This window comes from Dendrobates tinctorius, unplaced genomic scaffold (genome assembly GCF_039654945.1).
Source record: "Dendrobates tinctorius isolate UK_male_01 unplaced genomic scaffold, ASM3965494v1 ptg000314l, whole genome shotgun sequence".
Classification (NCBI taxonomy): Eukaryota; Metazoa; Chordata; class Amphibia; order Anura; family Dendrobatidae; genus Dendrobates; species Dendrobates tinctorius.
Window position 1 is genome coordinate 2,797,830 of NW_027361981.1, and position 18,117 is coordinate 2,815,946.

General features: G+C 41.8%; 1 protein-coding gene across 10 annotated transcripts in view; it reads right to left on the reverse strand.

Moving 5' to 3' along the window:
• APBB2 (amyloid beta precursor protein binding family B member 2) overlaps positions 1-18,117 on the reverse strand; it is a 432,059-nt gene that overhangs the window by 303,751 nt on the left and 110,191 nt on the right. The window lies entirely within an intron of this gene.

Sequence of the window (18,117 nt, forward strand, 5' to 3'; positions counted from 1 at the left end):
AAGGTCACACTAAAGGTTTATGCTAAAAAGAAATGTCAAGACAGCGGACGGGTCCTCTTTAGACCTGATGCCGCCTGTGGCAATTTTTAGATACATTTCCTGCCCGGCTCTTAAAATATTAAGGTTATTTTGGCAACTTGCTGATGTACAAAATGTCCAATTATGTATAGTTCGGAGCAAAATAATCCCAAAATTTCCTTCCTGTTCTGAGTCAAATATCTCTATAGATCTGAATACGGAAAGGTATATTTAAGCATTATGCCGTAAAGTAATGTGAAAATGAACTTTCCTAGAACAATGCATTACAGGAACCCATCTAAGCTATTAGGGATATCTGTCAAGAAATTCTCACCAGTTCTAAAAGCTGTAATTCAGGGTTAGGAAATGACAACTAATGCAAATGTGAAAAGTTTAAATGTTTTGCTATTCTTAAGAAAATAATCAGCTTTAAACCATCAGCTAATCAAAATGGATGTCACAATGCACACATGTATCCAGATGATTTATGATGGGGTCCCCTGGCTTCTGTAGTTTTGATTTTGATGGCAAGATGCTACGTGCTGTGCTATTCTTGCTATCAAAACAGGGAGAACTGCAAATGAAGCCTCCATTGTCAGTGAGAACATAGACTGATCTAGTAAAGATATTGCACTCTATACTGGTTTCCATATATTATACATAGATCAAAATGAAAAATCTCTCCTGGTGGCATTTCTGCTACCAAACAGAATCACAGAAAAGAAAACGCAGTACAGAGGAAAGTACTATATAACCCATAAACTGAAATCATCCATTAAATGTGAGCAGTAATAACATCCAAAAATAGCAGTCATGGGTTCTTCTAAGCAGCTGCCTAGCAGACATACCGAAAACAGTGAAGACGTACAAAGCAGTAGAGGACTATAAGAAGATAGAAAAGCATTTTCAAGATGGCCTTTCCTCAGTTTGAAATGTAATTAACAAATGGCAGTTAACAGGAACAGTGGAGGTTAAGATAATGTCTGGAAGATCAAGCAAAATTTCAGTGAGTGCTGCTTGTAGGATTGCTAGAGATGCAAACCAGGACCCCTGCTTGACTGCAAAAACTCTCAGAAAGATTTAGCAGACTCTGGCCTTGTGATACTTTGTTCTACTGTTCAGAGACACCTGCACAAATATGGCACTCATGAAAGTCATCAGAAGAAAATCTCTCCTGCATCCTCACCATAAAATAAATAGTATGCAAAAGAACATCTAAACAAGCTTGATGCATTTTGGAAACAAGTCCTGTGGATCGATGAGTTTAAAATAGACACAATGATCAAAGGTATGTGTGGAGAAAAATGGGCACAATTTCAGGTAAAGAATATCTCGCCAACTTTTAAGCATGAAGGTGGATCAATCATGCTTTGAAGCTGTGTTGCAGCCAATGGCATTGGGAACGTTTCACTGGTAGAGGGAAGAATGGATTTAATAAAATTTCAACAAATTCTTGATGCAAACATAACACCATCTGTAAAAAAGCTGAAGTTGAAAAGAGGATGGCGTCTACACATGAATAGTGATCCTAAACATACATCCAAATCCACAATAGACGACCTCAAAAGACGCAAGCTAAAGGTTTTACAATGATCCTCAAAGTCCGCTGATCTGAGCATTATTACAAATCTGTGGCTACACCTCAAAATAGCAGTGCATGGAAGACAACCAGGAATCTAACAGAACTGGAAGAATTTTCTAAGAAAGAGTGGATGAAAATCCCTCAAACAAGAATTGAAAGACTCTTGTCTGGCTACAGAAAGCTTTTACAAACTGATACTTGCAAAAGAGTGTGATACTAGGTACTAACCATGCAGGGAGCCCAAACTTTTGCATCTGCCCATTTTCCAATATATATATATATATATATATATATATATATATATATATATATATATATATATATTATGTTTTTTTTGCGTAAAATATGAAGGAAATGTGTCATCTTTAACTTTAGCCCCTTTAGAGATCATTTCATCTTCAACTTGCTTAACTGTTCACAATAACATGAATTTTGACCAGTGGCGTCCAAACATTTACATGCCACTGTATATTTTACAGTAAAAGATGTATGTATATGTATCAGCAGGCATGTGATGGCCACTGCTGATATATACTGGTATTTAGTATTCTTCACATGGTAACCTCCACAGATGTCATATGGCTTCTCACAGCCGTGTAAGATGTGATGGTAATTCTGCCAGTCAAGCTGTGAAACGCGTTTCCATCTTTCCAATAACTCAGGGAAATGCTGACCACTTGCATTTCTACTAAGCTGTGAGTTTTCTTGCTGGCGATATGAAAATTATTGCTATTTCAGAGCTGCCAGGATAGCACACTGCACTCACAATGTTATCTGGTACTTGCCTGAAGCAAGACTGGTTGACATCGAGACATCAGTGCAGTGACAGATGCCGCCACGAGCCCAACGGCTCAGATCACAGAAATATATAGCGTATATAAAGACCACGTGCAGTGGATGCCTTCAGTCCGTTCACATATTCCTTGACGCAATGGGCTATAGCATGATCACTGCAGCCTAGCCCATCTCACTATACGGATGGCTGGTTACACAGTTTTCTTCATATGCTTAACCCTTTAATGTATAGGCTACAACATATACTGTAAATACATTGAATATATATATATATATACACTCACTGGCCACTTTATTAGGTACACCATGCTAGTAAGGGGTTGGACCCCCTTTTGCCTTCAGAACTGCCTCAATTCTTCGTGGCAGAGATTCAACAAGGTGCTGGAAGCATTCCTCAGAGATTTTGGACCATATTGACATGATGGCATCACACAGTTGGCGCAGATTTGTCGGCTGCACATCCCTGATGCGAATCTCCCGTTCCACCACATCCCAAAGATGCTCTATTGGATTGAGATCTGGTGACTGAGGAGGCCATTTGAGTACAGTAAACTCATTGTCATGTTCAAGAAACCAATCTGAGATGATTCGAGCTTTATGACATGGCGCATTATCCTGCTGAAAGTAGCCATCAGATGTTGGGTACATTGTGGTCATAAAGGGATGGACATGGTCAGCAACAATACTCAGGTAGGCTGTGGCGTTGCAACGATGCTCAATTGGTACCAAGGGGCCCAAAGAGTGCCCAGAAAAAATTCCCCACACCATGACACCACCACCACCAGCCTGAACCGTTGATACAAGGCAGGATGGATCCATGCTTTCATGTTGTTTACGCCAAATTCTGACCCTACCATCCGAATGTCGCAGCAGAAATCGAGACTCATCAGACCAGGCAACGTTTTTCCAATCTTCTACTGTCCAATTTCGATGAGCTTGTGCAAATTGTAGCCTCAGTTTCCTGTTCTTAGCTGAGAGGAGTGGTACCCAGTGTGGTCTTCTGCTGCTGTAGCCCATCTGCCTCAAAGTTCGACGCACTGTGCGTTCAGAGATGCTCTTCTGCCTACCTTGGTTGTAACGGGTGGCAATTTGAGTCACTGTTGCCTTTCTATCAGCTCGAACCAGTCTGCCCATTCTCCTCTGACCTCTGGCATCAACATGGCATTTCCGGCCACAGAACTGCCGCTCACTGGATTTTTTTTCTTTTTCGGACCATTCTCTGTAAACCCTAGAGATGGTTGTGCGTGAAAATCCCAGTAGATCAGCAGTTTCTGAAATTCTCAGACCAGCCCTTCTGGCACCAACAATCATGCCACGTTCAAAGGCACTCAAATCACCTTTCTTCCCCATACTGATGCTCGGTTTGAACTGCAGGAGATTGTCTTGACCATGTCTACATGCCTAAATGAACTGAGTTGCCGCCATGTGATTGGCTGATTAGAAATTAAGTCTTAACACACAGTTGGACAGGTGTACCTAATAAAGTGGCCAGTGAGTGTATATATATATATATATATATATATATATATATATATATATATATATATATATATATATATATATATATTTATTATTTTTTTATTTTTTTTTTTCCTGGTTTTCCCCCAATATCTCATCTTTAGATAACTAGATTATTTATCATTTTCATGGATAACACATGTTCTCACTCCGCCATATGGCGCCTGACCGCTCTTGTAACTTTTAAGAACCTTTTGGCTGTTAGCATAATAGAAGATGGCTGGATGGCACAGATGTAAGGCGCCGATCTCCAGCTGCTCCATGATTCTGTTTTATAATGATTCATTTCAGTGAGAAGCTGTATAATTCAATAATTAAGTCTATAGCGCAACAGGGCTAATAGAGTGAAATATAGCTCGGACAGTTTTTGCACCCTCTTTTTCCTCCCATTTTTCGAAGATTTATTTTTCCGTTGACACGGCTGATTGAAAGCGGTTTTTTTTCGAGACAAGTAGAAGTTTTGAAGGACACCATTAATTTTATCATAGAAGTGGGAAGAAATGGTGTAAAAATGCATTTCCACCATCGTTGTTTGGTTGCTGTTTTTAGGCTTTGTTTTACTGCAGTCATTGTGCTGGAAAAATGACCCAGGATTATGATTTTCCAGGTCACTTCCATTTACAAAAATTATAAAGTTTTTATGCTTTAATGGTTAAAAAAATCCAGACACTTGTAAAAAAAACAAAAAACAAACAAACAGGTGTTTGGGATATTTTTTGGGATACATAGGACATTTTGATCAGTTTAAATACTTTTATATTTTCAAAGATTGAATTTTTTTTCAGATATGACAATACTAAATATGTTTTATGTATTTTTTAATGTAAAAGGGGGGCATTTAAATTTTTTGAACTTTTTTTAATATTTGTAAAAACTTTTTTTTTATTTTTACTGTGATTTTTAGTCCTCCTAGTGGACATGAACCTGTGGTCGTATCCTTTAGTATTGCTTTATACAGTTCAAATTTTGGCTCTCAAAGTCCAGCCTATGGTGAAGCATCACACAAGGGCAAAGATGGCAGCCACAACAGCCTTCGTCAGGACCTAAATTGCCAAAATAAACCATCAGCCCCCCACAATCGCATCATTTAAATGCTGCTATCAGTGATTGAGATCAGCAACTAAGTAGTCAGAGACAGATGCTGACTATGTGACACACAGAGCATTCGTTGAGTATGAAGCAGGCTCAGCTCCTGGGCCAGTCGTCCAATACAGCCTTAAGCGACCTGTGATAAAGATGTTTGTCACCACTAGTCAGGGGTTAAATGGTTTGGGATGTTTGTATATCCCATACCTATTAAACTAAACTAAAGTCATCCAAGCTTGCAGATATCATCGGCATTGGCCAACAGTCTAAATGTATATGGAGACCTCTGTACTCTTCACCTACATATGATGTCAGGCAATGAGAAGGATCCGGCTGATGGCATTTCAACGGCCAATCCTTTTGTTCGGTGGTGAAGTAAGTAAGCCAGATGATTCACCAATGATATGGGGAATGGTGTTCTGTCTTAAATCTCATTGCTTATTAACATCTAAAAATAAAAGGCTTCAGGTACAGGAGATATCGTCCATGTGACAACTCTGCACATCTTCATATGCCTCAGAATTTAGGTAAAGAAAGGTCCAATAGGATACTAAATGCACCGAATTCAGGATTTATACAACATCCCAAATATCCCTCGGTCTGTCTCTATAAGGATGTCTCTTTAAGGATAACAGCAGAAATATGCCAGAAAAATAACTCCCTGCTACAGATGCTTCATTATTATTATTGCTATGCTTCACTTTTACTTTCAATCTGACAATCGATCTGCATCACCCTCAGGTACAGTGGGGCAAAAAAGTATTTAGTCAGTCAGCAATAGTGCAAGTTCCACCACTTAAAAAGATGAGAGGCGTCTGTAATTTACATCATAGGTAGACCTCAACTATGGGAGACAAACTGAGGAAAAAAAAATCCAGAAAATCACATTGTCTGTTTTTTTTTCATTTTATTTGCATATTATGGTGGAAAATAAGTATTTGGTCAGAAACAAAATTTCATCTCAATACTTTGTGATATATCCTTTGTTGGCAATGACAGAGGTCAAACGTTTTCTGTAAGTCTTCACAAGGTTGCCACACACTGTTGTTGGTATGTTGGCCCATTCCTCCATGCAGATCTCCTCTAGAGCAGTGATGTTTTTGGCTTTTCGCTTGGCAACACGGACTTTCAACTCCCTCCAAAGGTTTTCTATAGGGTTGAGATCTGGAGACTGGCTAGGCCACTCCAGGACCTTGAAATGCTTCTTACGAAGCCACTCCTTCGTTGCCCTGGCGGTGTGCTTTGGATCATTGTCATGTTGAAAGACCCAGCCACGTTTCATCTGCAATGCCCTTGCTGATGGAAGGAGGTTTGCACTCAAAATCTCACGATACATGGCCCCATTCATTCTTTCATGTACCCGGATCAGTCGTCCTGGCCCCTTTGCAGAGAAACAGCCCCAAAGCATGATGTTTCCACCACCATGCTTTACAGTAGGTGTGGTGTTTGATGGATGCAACTCAGTATTCTTTTTCCTCCAAACACGACAAGTTGTGTTTCTACCAAACAGTTCCAGTTTGGTTTCATCAGACCATAGGACATTCTCCCAAAACTCCTCTGGATCATCCAAATGCTCTCTAGCAAACTTCAGACGGGCCCGGACATGTACAGGCTTAAGCAGTGGGACACGTCTGGCACTGCAGGATCTGAGTCCATGGTGGCGTAGTGTGTTACTTATGGTAGGCCTTGTTACATTGGTCCCAGCTCTCTGCAGTTCATTCACTAGGTCCCCCGCGTGGTTCTGGGATTTTTGCTCATCGTTCTTGTGATCATTCTGACCCCACGGGGTGGGATTTTGCGTGGAGCACCAGATCGAGGGAGATTATCAGTGGTCTTGTATGTCTTCCATTTTCTAATTATTGCTCCCACAGTTGATTTCTTCACTCCAAGCTGGTTGGCTATTGCAGATTCAGTCTTCACAGCCTGGTGCAGGGCTACAATTTTGTTTCTGGTGTCCTTTGACAGCTCTTTGGTCTTCACCATAGTGGAGTTTGGAGTCAGACTGTTTGAGGGTGTGCACAGGTGTCTTTTTATACTGATAACAAGTTTAAACAGGTGCCATTACTACAGGTAATGAGTGGAGGAAAGAGGAGACTCTTAAAAGAAGAAGTTACAGGTCTGTGAGAGCCAGAAATCTTGTTTGCTTGTTTCTGACCAAATACTTATTTTCCACCATAATATGCAAATTAAATGAAAAAAAAAAACAGACAATGTGATTTTCTGGATTTTTTTTTCTCAGTTTGTCTCCCATAGTTGAGGTCTACCTATGATGTAAATTACAGACGCCTCTCATCTTTTTAAGTGGTGGAACTTGCACTATTGCTGACTGACTAAATACTTTTTTGCCCCACTGTATGTCCACTGGCTGCTGCAATACCATAACCCATCTTTCCAGATCCCAATCACCCTGTATCTCTCTGCTATTACTGGTATGTCCACTGGCTGCTTTCCCACCCTACTCCTTGATGCTAACACACAATTTGGCCTTATCTGTCCATTTGGATCTATCTCCATTTGCATTTTCTCTTCTGACTTCTATTTAATCCTCTCCTGTGTCTGGGAAGAGTCTCCCTGCTGCCCCTCCCTCCTGATCACACCTGGCCTATTTGATGTGCAGTTAGCTTGTTATAAATTCAGACTCATAGGTCTGTCTCTATAAGGATAGCAGCCGAAATATGCCAGTAGTGAACAGAAGGTACAACTAACCACTGTGTTTATATGTACTAAATCTCTCTTTCCTCCACACTTACTCTCACCATGCTGACATATGCTCTAACAGTTTTGGCTCCACTACTCATCACTCTACTTCGCTATCTGCAAACCCAGCACCCGCTAAGCAAGTAATAATCTCTCCTTCCCTCTTGCCTCCCCACCTGACCTCCTCCACTGACCTGCTCGTCAACTTCAGATCTCTCCTAATAAAAACACAAAACAAATCACCCACTCTCCTTCTCCCATATGCTCTCCCGCTCTCTGCTTCTCCTTACAGCTGGCGATATATCTCCCAAGCCTGGACCCCCCACACCTCATACCTCCCATTATTACCCCTTTCTATCGCTCCAAACCCAATACCAACACCCAAATTCTTTCCCACCTCAAATCCGTGCCCTTAACGCCCACCACACTGCTCCCACTCTCTGGATCACTTTGGAATGCCCGCTCCGTCTGCAATAAACTCCATAAGATTCACGACCTCTTTACCTCTTGTAATCTTTCCTTCCTTGGCCTCATCAAAACATGGTCAACACCCTCAGACACCGCCTCCCCTGCTGCGCTATGTTACAGTGGCCTCCACTTCACCCGCACTCCTCGCCCTGGCAACAGATATGGTGGAGGAGTGGGCCTTCTCCTTTCTTGCAACTGTACCTTCAACCCAATCCCACCTCTACTCTCCCTTATCCTCCCCTCTTTTGAAGTCCACTCTGTCCGCATCTACTCTCCCTCCAACCTTCAAGTGGCTGTCGTATACCAACCTCCAGGCCCAACCACTGCCTTTATTGACCAATTCTCCACCTGGCTCCTTCACTCTGCTGACATTTCCACCATCATCATGGGTGATTTCAACATCCCCATTGATACCCACCAGTCAGCACCCTCCAAACTCCTGTCCCTTACATCGTCTTTTGGACTTACCCAGTGGTCCTCCTCAGCCACCCACACAGACAGACAGACACACATTAGACCTGAAAAAGGCCACAATATGGCCGAAACGTTGTATTTCCTATTGGCAGAATAAATCTTCATATATTTTTTTCACCCGGATTGGATGCTGCTCTCTCTCTTTGATCTACACATTAGACCTGGTCTTCATCCATCTCTGCTCCCTAACTTCACCACCTCCCCTCTCCCTCTATCTGACCACAATCTACTCACTTTCTCATCCCTGTCCTCCTCACCTGTCACCCATGTCCAGCAACATGCGCAACCCCGAAGGAAAATTTTGGTGGATCCATCAAAAAACGGGGGTGACGGACGACCGTCCGTCAAGATCCGCCAATAATGTAAGTCGATGGGGGAAAAAAACGGATCTGCCCCTTTTTTGGCTGATCCGTTTTTTTCAAAATTTGGCGGATTATGACTGACGCAAAAAAACTGAAGTGTGAAAGAGGGCTTAGCAAGATGACTTCACTGCACTCAAACAAGCAACACTCGCATTCAAATCTGCCCTCTCCTCTGCTAAACAGGCCTGCTTTACATCCCTTGTATCTTCCTTATCCCACAACCCCAAACAGTTGTTCAATACTTTTAACTCCCTCCTCCGCCCACCACTGTCCCCTCCGACTTCACTAATCTCTGCCGAGGACTTTGTCACACACTTCAAAAACAAGATCGACCAAACACAGCAAGTCTTTATTGCTCAACCACCACAACCCCTTTGTATACCAGACCAATGCCCAAACCCCATAACCTCCCTATCTAACATCACTGAAAGTGAGCTTGCTCTTGACCCTATCCCATCCTACCTCCTCCCCAACATCACCCCCACTCTTATCCCATCCTTAACCCACCTCTTCCACCCATCACTAACTTCTGGTACCTTCCCTTTTGCTTTCAAACATGCCACAATCACGCCTATCCTTAAAAAGCCAACCCTCGATCCAACAGCCATGTCTAGCTATCGCCCAATATCGTTCCTCCCATTCGCTTCCAAACTCATGGAATAGCACGTCCACGCTGATCTTTCCTCCCACCTCTCATCTAACTTTCTCTTTGACAATCTACAATCTGGTTTCCATCCCCATCATTCCACTGAGACAGCCCTGACCAAAATTACTAACGACCTACTTACAGCCAAAGTAAACGGACAATACTCTATACTCCTCCTTCTAGACCTGTCCTCTGCCTTCGACACAGTTGACCACTGCCTCCTTCTACAGATCCTCTCTTCCTTTGGCATCAAAGACCTCGCGCCCTATCCTGGATCTCCTTATACCTTTCCAACCGCACATTCAGCGTCTCCCACTCCCACACTACCTCCTCGTCCCATCCTCTCTACTGGGAGTCCCCCAAGGCTCTGTTCCACGACCCCTACTCTTCTCAATCTATACACTTGGCCTGGTGCAACATATAAAGTCCCACGGATTCCAGTAACACCTTTATGCCGATGATACTCAGATTCACCTCTCTGGCCCAGACATCACCTCTCTGCTGTCCAGAATCCCGGAGGGTCTATCTGCCATATCCTCCTTCTCCTCCCGCTTCCTCAAAATCATTGTGGACAAATCTGAACTGATAATCTTTCCCCCATCTCACAGATCTTCCTTACCCGAACTATCTATAACAATTGACGACATCACGGTTCCCCCGTACCAGAGGTCTGCTGCCTTGGAGTAACCCTTGACTCTGCCCTGTACTGCAAATCGCACATCCAAGCTCTCTCCATCTCCTGTCGCCTCCAGCTCAAAAATATTTCCAGAATCCGTCCCTTCCTCAACCCTCAATCTACTAAAATGCTTGTGCATGCCCTCATCATCTCCCACCTCGACTACTGCAACATCCTTTTCTGTGGCCTCCCTGCTAACACCCTCGCACCTCTCCAGTCCATCCTTAACTCTGCAACCCGACTAATTCATCTCTCTCCTCTCTACTCCTCCTCTTCTCCCCTCCGCAAATCTCTTCACTGGCTCCCATTCCCTCAGTGTATCCAATTCAAATTACTAATACTAACCTACAAGGCCATCTATAACCTGTCTCCTCCATATATCTCTGAACTAATCTCCCCTCATGTAATCTCTGGTCCTCCCAAGACCTCCTTCTCTCCTCCACACTTATTCGCTCCTCACCCAACCGCCTCCAAGACTTCTCCCAAATAGCCCCCATCCTCTGGAATGCTTTGCCCCAACATGTCCGTCTATCAACCACACTCGGATCCTTCAGACGAAACCTGAAAACCCATCTCTTCAGGAAAGCTTACAGGCTGCAATGATCCCCGCTGCCTCCTCACCACTACTGGAGCTACCGCCTCACCAACACCGAAGCTGCTGCAACCCCCAACCTACTGTCTCCTTCCCCACCATCCTGTAGAATGTAAACCCACAAGGGCAGGGTCCTCTCCCTTCTATATCAGTCTGTGATTGTTAGTTTGCTTACTGTAAGTGATATCTGTAATTTGTATGTAAACCCTTCTCATGTACAGCACCATGGAATCAATGGTGCTTTATAAATTAATAATAATAATAATAATAATAAATACACTCATGTGCATGGATTTGGGCTAGTAATTGGATGAGGTCTGAAAAAAAAATCTTAATGAGGATAAACATAGAAAGTGGAAAATGATACATTGTCTCACTGGAAATCAAGGAAAAAAAGAAAGGGGGTAACAAAGGAAGCAAGAACGGGATGTCTGTAAAGAATGAGTGGTGTGACTTCTCTCTAAAGCAATCAATAGGACTGTTATTGCATTTTAGTCAACATGACAGCACTTAAAAGGGTTCTCCGGGAATAAAAAAAAAAAAAACTAAAGAAATTGTGAAACTAGAATCCCTGCTCACTGCCTCTTTGAAGTTATTTGCATAAACTAAATGTAATTATATATAAATTGCTAAATACCTTTAATCAGCAAATTATACTTGCTTTATCTAGGGAGGTAATCATTACTATAGAATTAAAATGTCCATCACCTTGTTACACTTACACAAACATGTATAAGAATATTAACCCCTTTCTGACATTGGGCGTAAATTTACACCGATGTCAGACTCCCTCCCTTTGATGTGGGCTCCGGCGGTAAGCCCACATCTTTCCTGGCATATGGCAGCTGTATTGAACAGCTGACAAGTGCCCATAAGGCCTGTTGCACATTTCTGTCTTTCAAGGTCAGTCAAAATCCGGCAGGCGGTTAAAAAACGGATCCCTTTCCAGCATGGGCCAAACTGATGTCACTGGATCCGTTTTGTATACGGATCGTTGCAGCCTGGAAGAAGGTGAAATCTAAAGCAACCGCGGCCTGGAAGAGAGAGAGAGCGTTTTCACGGCTTTTCTGGAACGCTATTCAGAGTTAAAATCCCTGCCAGAGCATTCTGCCGGGCATGCGCAATACAAAATAGCGGACCGTCGCTCTGAAAAAACATTTCAGAGTCCGTCTCCTCTGCCCGGGAGCCACTAAAATTCTGACGGATCCGTCAAAAACGGGTGAGACTGACGACCGTCAGTCAAAATCCGCCTATAATGTAAGTCTATGTGGGAAAAAACGGATCTGCCAAAAAAGGGGCGGATCCGTTTTTTCTAAAAGTGGCGGATTTTGACTGACATCAAAAAACGGAAATGTGAAACAGGCCTAACAGGTGGAATCATGATCCACTGGCAGCTGTTAACCTGTTAAATGCCTCTGCCAACCGCTGAAAGCAGCATTTAACATGTGCTTCCAGCAATTACGCTGGAAATCCTCCCATCGGTGACCCCGGTCACATGATCACGGGTCACCAATGGGTTGGCATGACAATCAGAGGTCTCCTGCAGACCTCTATGGCTGTCAGTGCCGTATTGCTATGAGCGCCGCCTGGTGGTCGGCTTTCATAGCAAGTCAGTAATTCAGCTACATACAAGTGATCTGATCCTCAACTTTATGTAGCAGAGGCGATTGGGCTATGGCAGCTTCTAGTCTCCCATGGAGGCTATTGAAGAATGCCAAAAGTAAAGAAAAAAAATGTTTTTAAAAATATTGAAAAAAAAATATAAAAAGTTCAAATCGCCCCTCTTTTGCCCCATTCAAAATAAAACAATAAAAAAACAAACATACACAAATTTGGTTTCTCTGCGTTCATAATCGCCCGATCTATTAAAAAAAAAAATTAACATGATCACTAAACGGCGTTGCGAGAAAAAGAGTCAAAACACCAGAATTACGTTTTTTTTGGTCGCCACGACATTGCATTAAAGTGCAAAAACAGGCGATCAAAAGAGTGTATCTGCACCAAAATGGCATCCTTAAAAATGTCAGCCCAGCAAGCAAAAAATAAACCCTCACCCAACCTGAGATCACAAAAAATGGAGATGCTACGGGTATCGGAAAATGGCGCAATTTTTTTTTTTTTTAACAACGTATGCAATTGTTTTTTACCACTTAGATAAAAAAGAACCTAGACATGTTTGGTCTCTAGAATCATAATGGCAGGTTAGTTTTAGTATTTAGTGAACCTGGTGAAAAAAAGCCAAAACAAAAAGTGGGATTGCACTTTTTTTTGCAATTTCACGGTACTTGGAATTTTTTTCCCGTTTTCGAGTACACGATATGGTAAAACCAATGGTGTCGTAAAAGTACAACTCGTCCCGCCAAAAAAAAGCCTTCACATGGCCATTTTGACCAAAATTTAAAAAAAAAAAAAAAAAAAAATTTAAAGACTCTGGGAAGAAGGGAATCAAAAAAAATGAAAATGCAAAACCAAATATACCTCTGGTCGTTAGGGGGGTAAAGAGCTAGTCCAATACTTTAGGATTGATGACCTTTACTAAGGATAGGTCATCCATGTTGGATTAACAAGACATCAGGCTACATAGACGATCAGCTGTTATCAGTGTCGGCAGCAGTGGCCACCGGCCAGAAGTGCGTGAAAAGGACTCAGTACGTGGTACGGCCACTACAAAATGAATGGAGCTATGCCTGGTAAACAAAGAAGGTTAAGTTGCAATTTTCTATGTCTTGATAACCTCAATAATGATTTTGGTCTGGCTTCTATAATATAATAACTTTTATTTATACGGGGCCTTCGACTTTTCTTGAGCTATAAATAAAAGGTTTATATCCGAAAGAGCAGAAAAGCCGCCGGCCTTAATTGCAATCCACCATTGCATTAGGAAGAGATATGTGGGGACGTTGCATCACTAAATCCAGCTGTTCCATTATGGCAGCAATCTTTACCAGGGAGCGGGCAATCGGTCTTCCAAGACCTGCCTTTTAATACCTAAATCTCTTAACAAAAAAATAAAAAATAGTTCTTTTGCAAACCAGCAATAAAAGCATTACAATTTACTTACAAACTATATTCAGCGGGAAACATTTGTGCACTGCTGGTAATTTACGTCTTATTTTTATGTCTCCATTATACAAAACTTGGCTTTTATTCAATGCCCCATATAATTGTAAATGAGTGCTGGGGACATTCTGCTTAACCGTCCTCTGCAGATGTCATTCGTATGCAGAACGCAAAAACAAATTTAAAATGAGATTCCGAACAGCCCACTCCAGGGAAATCTAAATAACTACTTGGAAATTACAAATTGTACCGATTCCCTGTTCCATATAGGAGGTAGAGACAGCATACTGCAGCAGAAATGACACCGCTGCTTTATTTCTCACGCTGAAATGCAGAGGTTGGATGCAGAACTTTTAGAGCACAGTTTTCATGTTTATGGTTTATTGCCAATTCATGGCTATAAGACAAGGATCAGATCCCAGGGACATATCTTCACGTAAAAGTATACCAGTCCGCCTTTATGTGCACATCAAATCTGCAAAAAGTTTTTGGTTTCTCGATCATGGAGGGATAATCTGTATGTAGTCATCCAAACTAGTCATCTAGTGTAATAAACATACCCATGGTCAAAAGGCAGTAGAGCTCTAAATTTTCCATATAAGCATACATCAAACAGTGTCATATGGTTCCAATCACCTAATGAAGGCCAAAGGGAATGCTTTTGGCATCAGATGTACCTTCGTATTGCTATGCAAAGCCAACAAGTAAGCAATAATCTACTTTTTTCTTCATTGGAGTCAAGGGGAGACAAGAACGACACGCTGGAGCCATATAATTTGAGCACGCCGAAGACGTTCTTTTAGCTTGAATATCACCTTATTCCAGCACGTTTGCTCATCACTAATAGATAACAATGATCTTCAATACAACGGAGGTCACAGACCAATTGTACGTGATTTGCCGCAGTTTTGCAGCAAACAGAACTTATATCCTTTATCTCTATCTGCAGCGGATCCTTGCCAAGTACAGTCCATCATTTCTAACCCAGCCTAAAAGTAGGCAATTTTAGAATAGTATTTTCGTTACAGACTATCTACAAATTGTCGCTGTGGCCGTGATACTGATGCTTGTTCGCTTCTTGATTTATTCTATTTTGTCCCAATTGTATCGTTTTTTTTAATTGCTCATAAAAGTGGTTCAGCAAGTATGAATATTGGCTTGCAGCACTACTGCGTGCGAAGTTTCTACATTTCCAGGGACTCCATGACCACTCTTCAATCTCCTAACAATTGATTTTTATAAAACTTACCTCAAGCTTTCTTTCACTATAAGCTTTGAATGCAATTATGCCGCCTTGTCCTGTCCGCCGCCTTCCTGTTGCAGGAAAGTCAAATAAGACAGGAAATCTCAGCATTTCCAGCTATTTTCACAGCCCCAAGGATTCAGCGTAAAAAAAAGTCTGTTAAAACCAAGTACATGCTCTTGGTGTAACGCTGACCTGTCTACACCAGCAGGCTCGGACTGGCCCACAGGTGAACAGGTGAATCCACTGGTGGGCCCCAGTGCAGAGGCAAGCCACTTACCGCTTTTATATTAGCATTAGTTGGTCCAATAAATTTGATATTCTATGTATAGACAAAAGCATCTACTCGTTCATCTAACAAATTATCCAATTTATTAATATACAGCTCTGACAAAAATTAAGAGACCACTGCACAGTTTTATAAAAATCATCTTCTCTACATGTCTAACAGCCATTCCATTCCCGTGTCAGCTGAATTCCAAACAGAGGACACCTCATTCTACTTATTGTGCTTCTGATTACGTGATCACCTGAACCAAATCTTAATTACCGAAGGAAAGTATAAAAAAAAACCCTGCTGTGATGTTCAAAATCCTCTTTGCAATAGGACAAGCTGGATGGCAAAACAACTGCTAGTAATATCCCGAAAGTAATAGGAATTAAAATATAACTTTTAACCATGCCAAAAGAGTTAAAAAGAAAAGTCTTGAGTGAGGAAAAGAAGGGCTCAATTCTGGCTTTTCTAGCAGGGGGATACAGTGAGCATCATGTTGTTTCCATCCTTAAAATTTCTAAGATGGCAGTCCATTACAACAAGGTCAAGCAGCAGACATTGGTGACAACAAAGCTATAGACCAGCAGAGGGCGAAAACGACTCTCTACTGACCCGGATGACCATCATCTTATTTGAATGTCACTCAGCAACCACAGGATGACATCAAGTGACCTACAAAAGGAATGGCAAAATGCAGCTTGTTATGAATGGGTTACCGAGGTGGATGGCAGGAACAGGCTAAGCCACCAGAAGACCAGAGAGGTTGGTAACTAAGCGGATTGCAGACCCCTGATCTTATCTGCACAACTAGCAGCAGCCGTGGAGCGTTCCTACGATTCCCTAGACACCTCGTCACAGCCGGAGTACGAAATAAGCCTAAAGACAGAAAGATGAAATCTAAACTGCCCCGGAGCAGATCCTCAAAGGAATAGACAGCCCCCAAACATATATTGTCAGCGAGATAAGATGAAACACAAACACAGGCAGAGAACAGACTGAGCAAACGGTGGGGCCCAAGCTGTCTAGACAGGACAGGACAGAAAGATACTATCTGCAATCATGCACAAAACCCTGAAAAAGTCAAACACTACTGATATACAAAAAACCTGAGATCACACGATCTCACCCCCGCTAGATCAGCACTCTGGTATAAACTGGCAGCAAGCAAAAAGATACTAACATAACAGGGGACTGAACAAGCTGCAACATATGAATCAAGCCACATACAAAGTTATCGTGGAAAAACAGTTGATTCCTTCTGCTCAGGCAATGTTCTCCATCTCTGAGGACTGTTTTTTCCAGCAGGACAATGCACCATGCCACACAGCTAGGTCAATCAATGTGTGGATGAAGGACTACCACATCAAATCCCTGTCATGGCCAGCCCAATCTCCAGACCTGAACCCCATCGAAAACCTCTGTAATGTAATCAAGAAGATGTATACTCACAAGCCATCAAAGAAGAACTGCTTAAATTTTTGTACCAGGGAATGGCATAAGGTCAGCAGTGTGAAGCATGCCAAGACGCATGAAAGCTGTGATTAAAAATCATGGTTATTCCACAAAATATTGATTTCTGAACTCTTCCTGAGTTAAAACATTAGTATTGTTGTTTCTAAATGATTATGAACTTGTTTACTTCGCATTATTTGAGGTCTGCAAGCACTGTATTTTTTTGTTATTTTGACCATTTCTCATTTTCTGAAAATAAATACAAAATTTAATGCTTGGAAATTCAAAGTCATGTTGTCAGTAGTTTATAGAATAAAAGAGCAATTTACATTTTACTCAAAAAATAACTATAAAGTTAAAAATCAGGCAAACTGAAAATTTTGCACTGGTCTCTTAATTTTTGCCAGAGCTGTATATAGAAGCAGAGATTAATTTGGATAATCTTATATTTGTATGTACAGTGGGGCAAAAAAGTATTTAGTCAGTCAGCAATAGTGCAAGTTCCACCACTTAAAAAGATGAGAGGCGTCTGTAATTTACATCATAGTTAGACCTCAACTATGGGAGACAAACTGAGAAAAAAAAATCCAGAAAATCACATTGTCTGGTTTTTTTTTTCATTTTATTTGCATATTATGGTGGAAAATAAGTATTTGGTCAGAAACAAGCAAACAAGATTTCTGGCTTTCACAGACCTGTAACTTCTTCTTTAAGAGTCTCCTCTTTCCTCCACTCATTACCTGTAGTAATGGCACCTGTTTAAACTTGTTATCAGTATAAAAAGACACCTGTGCACACCCTCAAACAGTCTGACTCCAAACTCCACTATGGTGAAGACCAAAGAGCTGTCAAAGGACTCCAGAAACAAAATTGTAGCCCTGCACCAGGCTGTGAAGACTGAATCTGCAATAGCCAACCAGCTTGGAGTGAAGAAATCAACTGTGGGAGCAATAATTAGAAAATGGAAGACATACAAGACCACTGATAATCTCCCTCGATCTGGTGCTCCACGCAAAATCCCACCCCGTGGGGTCAGAATGATCACAAGAACGGTGAGCAAAAAGCCCAGAACCACGCGGGGGGACCTAGTGAATGAACTGCAGAGAGCTGGGACCAATGTAACAAGGCCTACCATAAGTAACACATTACGCCACCATGGACTCAGATCCTGCAG